This window comes from Rousettus aegyptiacus, unplaced genomic scaffold (genome assembly GCF_014176215.1).
Source record: "Rousettus aegyptiacus isolate mRouAeg1 unplaced genomic scaffold, mRouAeg1.p scaffold_m13_p_16, whole genome shotgun sequence".
Classification (NCBI taxonomy): domain Eukaryota; kingdom Metazoa; phylum Chordata; class Mammalia; order Chiroptera; family Pteropodidae; genus Rousettus; species Rousettus aegyptiacus.
In genome coordinates this window covers 53,287,130-53,294,239 of record NW_023416291.1, presented here as the reverse complement: position 1 = coordinate 53,294,239, position 7,110 = coordinate 53,287,130, and the positions used below count along the sequence as shown (strand labels likewise).

The 7,110-nt window shown below is 63.9% G+C and overlaps 1 long non-coding RNA gene across 1 annotated transcript; it reads left to right on the top strand.

Moving 5' to 3' along the window:
* The first annotated feature begins 4,054 nt into the window (after positions 1 to 4,054).
* LOC107520117 lies at positions 4,055 to 6,045 on the top strand. Its single transcript, XR_001599254.2, has 3 exons — positions 4,055 to 4,446; positions 4,617 to 4,813; positions 5,763 to 6,045. It is a non-coding gene; the product is annotated as an uncharacterized LOC107520117 (long non-coding RNA).
* Positions 6,046 to 7,110: the final 1,065 nt, after the last annotated feature.

The following is a 7,110-nucleotide window of genomic DNA, read 5'->3' as shown; positions in this document are numbered from 1 at the left end:
TTCCTGCGCCCCCTCCCCGCGCGCCCGGCCCCGGCGCGCCCCGGGCCCCGCTTCCTGCGCGCCCGGCGCCCCTCCCCGCCCCTCCCGCCGCCCGCCTCCCCGCACGCCCGGCCGCCGCTCCTATTGTCTAATGGCGGCGACGCCGGCAGTGGCCGCGGCCTCGGCTGTGCGGAGACTCCGGCTCCACCTGCTGCTGCCGCCGCCGCCGCTGCCGCCCGGGCCCCGTGCGCGCCGCCGAGGGGGGGGCGCGCGCCCGGGGAGGCCTGCGGATCCCCACCCAGCCCGCCTCCCGCGGGCCGCCGGCGCGGTGACCTTGGGCCCGGCGCGCCCCCGCCCCGGGCCTCTGCCCCCTGCCCGGCGCTGCTGGCCGCCGCCCCGCCCGGCCGGACGGCCCTGGCAGCCGCCTGGGCCTCGGTTTCCCTGTCTGTCAAAGAAAGGGGCCCGGCGGCCCCCATCTAAACCGCCGGCACTGTCATGGCGCGACCTGGACGCGTGCCAGGGACATGCTCTGTAACCTTGGCTCCCTGGCTGTTCTCTCTGGGCCTCGGTTTCCTCTTCTGCAGAAAGCCAGGGGTCAGACCACCGCCCTCCTGGGAGCAGTTCCTGCAATGCACATGTATTGAGCGCCTACTGTGTGCCGGGCCCCGCTCCAGAACGCGGGGGTGGGGCGGGGGCTTACCAAGGCCTGACCCTGTTGGAGATGACTTGAGACAGACCGGAGACAGACACACACCCCAGCCCCAAGCCCTGGCAGCTCAGATGGTGGCCACAGCTATGGGGGAAATAAACCCGCAGGGCCGGCCAGGAAGGCGCAGTTTTACACAGGGAGGTCAGAGAGGGCCTTGCCTGCAAACAGGGTCTGAAGGTGGCGGAGGGAGCCACCAGGCGTGGGGTATGGTGGCTTATTCAAGGAGGCAGGGACCGCAAATGCAAAGGCCCAGAGTCGGCCGGCTCCTTGCTTGGGGAGCCCGGGAGGGAAGGAGAGCAGGCAGGCGGGGCCCTGCGGGGGCTCATGGTCTTTCAATACCGCCTGGAAATTTCTAATTATTTTCTAACAGGGGCCCTCGAAGTTTTCGCTTATGCGTTGGGCCCTGCAGACTCTGTCGCTGGTGCTGGGCAGTTGACCCAGGTCCTTGTGGGCCGCTAGGAGAACTTGAGAATCTTCTCTGAGGGAGGTGGGAGCTATGGAGGGCTGTGGGCAGAGGAGGACCGGACCGGACTGGGATTTCGATAGAATTTCTCTCTCTGCCATGCGATGATCAGGCCTTCGAGAAGCTGTCGAAATAATGCACGTTAATCCTGGCGAGTGTTAAGTACACAGTCTCTCGCTTCTCACATCGCCAACCATGCAGCTCGCCCCCTCCAGATACATAACTTTTTTGAACCTTGGATTTTTACGCCTGCATAATGGAAAGTTAGAACCTGGGTCACTTTTCCTGGGCGGGCGAGAGGCCAGGATGAGGGTGAGATGGATGAGCAAAATGCAAAGCTAGCCCCCTGCGCACCAAACCAAAAACAAGCACAAAAACCAAAAAACTTGAAGGCATAAATAATACTTTAACACAATATTGTTAGAAGTAAAAATTGGAGCAATCGGAGGAAGACGGCAGACTAGGTGATTGATTAAAATAAAAATAAAAAAATAAAATAAAATAAAAATTATTGTCAAAAAAATTTCAGATGACTAGACCTAGATTTTGGGTGCTGAGCACACGATGGGTACGCAGATGTCAGATTATATATATTATATATAGATATATATATGTATAATGTTATTAATCAACATTACCCCGAAAAAGTTAATAAAACATAAAAATGCGTGATGAGCAAAATGTCAACCTATCAGATGAAGACAGGATCGGACGGGGCGGGACCCAAGGCGTCCGACGTAAGAGAAAAGGAGCAAACCTTTGGAGAGTTCTTCAGCGTTCCTGTTGGGTCCTGGAGTACACGGACCCCGCAAACCATCTGAGGCCCCAGTTGGCCGGGGGCCCGGGGCAGAATGAGAATGCGCAGCCTCTGGTCCAGACATGAGTAGGAATTTCAGGACGGTGACAATGGGGCAAGCGCGGGGTCCACCCCTCGGAGAGCACAGCGTTCAGTGTGAGTGCCCACGAGGCTGGCCCCACTCCCGAGACAGCCCCCCGCACCGCGGGGACCGGACACCTGTCCTGGGAGGCCACCTGCAGCTGACCCGCACCCGGGCAGGCACCTCCCAGCGTTTGGGCCTTCCGTGGCCAAGTACTCCCGTCTTAACAGACCCCAGAGCCGGACACACACCCCGCAGCGCAGTGGGGACAGGGCCGGGCCACAGGAGGGGACTCAGGGCTTTGCCTTTGAAGGAGAGTTAATTATGAAAAAGTAATTTTCAGGAAAAAGGGCCTTTTGGCACATAGCAAAGCCAAGAATGTGACCCGAACCGTGAATAATGATGATAAACTAACCCACCTGTATCTGTGTTCACTACGTGCCAGCCTCTGCCTCAAGCATTTTAACCCTGGGTACCGCCACCGTGACATTTGAAAGGCGGGGGGATTAAGGCGCAGGGGTTAGGCGGCTTGGCCACCATCGCACAGCTGCGAGGCGAACCCGGCTACTTGGGCCCTTGGCCACTGTGTGTGCCTTACGGTGCCTCTGGGTGGGGCAGGTGGCGTGGCACCGGCAGGGCGCTGGCCAGAGAGAGCCGGGCGCCAGGGCGATGCCGTCTGCTGAGGAGATGGGGTGTCCCCCGGAGGGCACTGGGGAGCCGCGGAGGTCCCCCAGCTGGGCCGGTCTCTGTCTGTACTCTTGACGTCCTGGCCGGGATTGTTCTCGGCCCTGGGACCGTCCTGGGCAGAGAGGGGTGCTGAGCAGCAGCACCCTTGGCCTCACCTGCTGGGTACCAGGAGCGCATCCCCCCAGACTTGAGAAACAGAAACGTGCAGAATTGCAGAGTGTGTGCGGGGGGCATCGCCCTGGCTCAGAGCAGAGAGAGACCACCGGGCCGAGGGCTGGGAGCTGGTAGTGGCAGGGGGACGGCGGGGGCATCCAGACAGACGCTCTGGAGGGGGCAGGCGGGCCGGGCCCGCTGCACCCAGGAGCTTTTTTTTTTTTTTTCCGGGGAGACGGTAGAAAGAGCAGAACACGGAGGGGAAGCGGAAAGGCAGGGTGGAACCGCATGACCCGGGAGAGGACAGTCTTGATCCTGTAATTAACTTCTGGGGAATTGGGGCTTTCGAAGGTCTCGCTCTCTGTGTGTTTGCCATTCCACACCCCTCAGCCCCCCCGTGTACTCCCAACTCCTTGGGCCCACAACCTGGTCTTTCCCGTCCCTGGGGCTCTCAGAGCCACACCTGGGGTCACATTGGGGTGGGGATCTGTCTCCTGTCACCAACCGGCTGAGCCAGCCTCGCGGCCTGCTTACAAATGAGCGCTGGGCCCCACGGCCTCCCGGGCAGAGCCAGGCGCTGGCTGGCGCGTGATGGATGGGGCTGCGTGGCCATTAATCACAGGCAGGGGAGGAAACAGGTGGCCGCCGTGCAGGCTCGGGGACTCCCTCCGACAGGCCCGTCGGAGCTGGGGCCTCCGCCGCCCAGCTCCGGGTTCAGGCCCTGGCCCGCCGTAACCTGGCCGGGCGACCTGGGCCGTGCGATTTTACTGCTTTAGGTCCCCCGCCCCCCAACGAGCCGTTGGTGGTTCCTTCTCTCGGTAAATATTTATTGCACCTACTGTGCGCCAAACACGATTCGCGTGGAGATTGATGGCAGTGACGGGGGGAGGACCAAAGTCCCTCCCCCTGCAGAGGTGACAGGCTTTCCAAACTCGTCTCAGATGCTCTCCCTCCTCTGCTCACAGCCCCCCAGAACTCCCGTGGGATAAAACCCCCCGCCCTCCCCGCGGCCCGCAGGGCCCGACGCGAGCTGCCCCCGGCCCCTCCCCGCCCTCGCCCTGTCCCTCTGTCCCCCTCCGCCACTCTGCTGCAGCCACACGGGCTCCTCGCTGCTCCTCTGAGGTGCCAGGCGCGGCCCTGCCCCAGGGCCCTTGCTCGGGCCGTGCGCTCTGCCTGCGGCTCCTCCCTCTAGGCACCGCCTCGCCGCCTTCGGCCCAGCGGTGGCCGCCGCGTGGGGAGTTGGGGCTTCGCTGTTTTCCTTCCTGACGACGGAGCCATCCTCGTGTTTTCGTTTCCCTGCTGATCGTCCCGAGTGTCGGCTCCGCAAGGCGGGCCCCTAGTCACCTCCTCTCATTCGTCCCCTGCACAACGTTTTGTCCCACGGTAGGTGCTCAGTGAAGTGAGTCTTGGTCCACGTGGAAATGACCTTTGTCAGGACGAGGCTGCCCAGGCAAAGCGGAACGTGGCCGAGTAGCCAGACGCCACCGGCCGAGGCACTTCTGAACGACAGACGTTGATTTCCGACGGTTCTGGAGGCCGGGAGTCCAAGTGCGGGGTGCCCGCCGATTCGGTGTCTGGTGAGGACGCTCTTCCTGGTGCCTGGCGGACGGCGACCTCCTCGCCGCCCCCTGGGGCCTTCCCCCGGCGAGTGGGCGTGGAGGTCTCTCTCTCTCCCTCACGAGGACACCAGGGCCATCAGGCCGGGGCCCTGCCCTTGCGACCTCATTTAACCTTTCCCCCTCTCCAGATGCTGCCACGTTGGGGCGCTGGAGCTTCGGCAGGGAGACGGAGGGCAGGAGGCAGGGACACGGTTGAGTCTCCAGCACGGCTCCACCGAGACGGGCCCTCGGAGCTGTGGCACCGTGCGGGAGGTGACTGCCGCCGGGCTCCGCCGCTGAGGCAGGCATCGATCCGGCCGCCACCGTAACGGCTTCCCGACCAGAGGTGATTCTGCCCCCAGGGGACGTTTGGGAACATGTGGGGGCATCCGTGGTCATCACACTGAGGCATCGAGTCCGTGGCACCAGGGATGCTGCTCGCCAACCCGTGGCGTCCGAGACGGCCCCCCAGAGAGCGACCCACCCCGGTGTCTGCAGTGCGATGACGGAGGGACCTTGGGGGTGGGGAGGCTTGTCCCAGACGGCTCCCCTTAAAATGAACGATGTCGGGGTTACCTGGGTGACACATGGTCTGGTTGGAGAAGATGTGGCCCGTGCAAAGGCCCAGGGGAGAGGACAGAGTTGCCGAGATCGGGGAGGGGAGGGGACGGACCCCCAGGGCCTGGACTCTGTATTCACCGGGGAGCACAGGTCCGCAAGGGTCAAAGGGGCCGTGGGATCCGGTCGGCTTCAGATGGCGGGACGCAGGGTGGCGGCGGCTTTCACAGGTCCCTTCCTCGTCGAGTAACAGTTGAGGTATTTTACGCCGGCGTCGGGTGTGCAGACCGGTGTCATCCAGGCTGGGTGTGTGGCGACGGACTCATAATGATCACGCTCACGGTTGTGTTCCGGTTTTAAAGGAAATGAAAACGTGTTCTCGGGCTCCCCGAAGTCCCGCGGGCCTCGGGCGCGGTGCCCAGGGTACGCCGGCCCTGGCAGGAGCAGCCTCGGCAGAGCAGAGGGCAGGCGGAGGCGGGGCGGGCGCTGGAGCAGGGCGGGGTGGATCCACACGGGGCTCTCTGGGGCAACGGCCCACACGGACGGGGCTGGCGAGACGGAGGGGCAGCCAGGACGGAGGGCAGAGCTGTCGGCAGAGCGAGCGCCTGGTAAGGGGCGGCTTGCGAGTTCTGTTTTGGACAAGCCGAGTTTGAGGACCCCGTGAAACTCCACGGAAATGTCAGGGCGGAAAAGCAGACACATCGGGCTCCGTCGCGATGAACGTGTGTGCTTCGCAGGACACCGTCGCGGACCCAAACGACAGCTCATGGAGTCGGAGAAAATAGCCCGTGTCCGCTCAAGGTCCGTCACCCCAAATCTGTAAAGTCCTCCTACACGTCAGCAACAGCAAAGCGAACCCCCCAACTCAAGAGCCGGCGATGGGCCTGAGCCGACAGTTCTCCAAAGACGCCCCCGTGGCCACAGACCTGCGGGGAGATGCCTGGCGCCTCTGACGGTCAGGAGCCGCGCATCGCAGCCACAGCGCGGTGCTGCCTTGCCCCAGGCGGACCCTGGCTGTCCCACCGCGGCGGGCAGCTGGGCGGCCGAGGACGGCGGAGGCGGAAGCCTGGGGCGGCCGGGGGCGGCGGGGTTGCCGGGGGCGGCGGGGCGGCTGGGGGCGGCGGGGTGGCCGGGGGGCGGCGGCTCCTCGAGAGCTCGAGCAGCGATTCTGTGCGGAGGGACCCTCCGCGGAGAGCTGGAGGCGGCGACTCGGGCGGCGTCCGTGTGTGGACACTGGCCGCGGCTCACCCCGGCAGCCGCCAGCGCAGACGAGCGGCTGCGCACGATCGCCACCTTGGCCGCTGCCGACCGCCCAGCACCCTCGCGGTCGTCGTGGTAGCCACCTCCGGGACGCTCTCGCCGGCCCACGCCGACGCCGTCCCCGTCACACTCACGCCCGTCCCCGTCCCCAGCCCCTGTCGCCCACCGCCTCCTCTCTGCCTCTGTGAACCTGTCTCCCCTGGGGACCTGCTGGGAGCGGGATCGCACGGCGTCGGTCCCTCGGTGCCCGGCTTCTTTCCTTCGTTCAGCCCCTCCCCCCGCCCCCACTCTCCGTCTCTGTGGCCGCGCCTGCTCTGGCCATGGCGCCAAGTGGAGCTGCACGCCCCGTGGCCTTCGGCAGCTGGAGTCTCTCACTGAGCGTCACGTTTTCAAGGTCCATCTGCGTTGGAGCGAGTGTCTGCTCCGCCCTTTTCACGGCCGCATAATATTCCAGTGTGTGTGTGTGTGCACGTGTGTGCATTTTATTTATCTCTTCATCAGCTGACAGGCGTTTGGGTTGTTTCCCGCCTTTTGTCTGTCATGACTAAAGCTGCTGTAAATATTCGCGCGGGTGTCTATGTAAGCCCAGGGTTTCACTTCTCCTGGCCACGCGCTTCGGAGTGGAATTGCCGGCTCAGGTGGAGGCTCCACATCTGCCCCTTCGAGGGACGGCCAGACTCTTCCACAGCGGCTGGTCCGTCTTCCATCCCGCCAGTGCTGCCTGATGGTTCAGATTTCTCCACGCCTTCCCGGCTCTGCTGATTAGCCCACCTCCCCCCTAAATCGTGAGCCCCAGGCAGGCACCTTGCCCATCCCAGTGGGGAG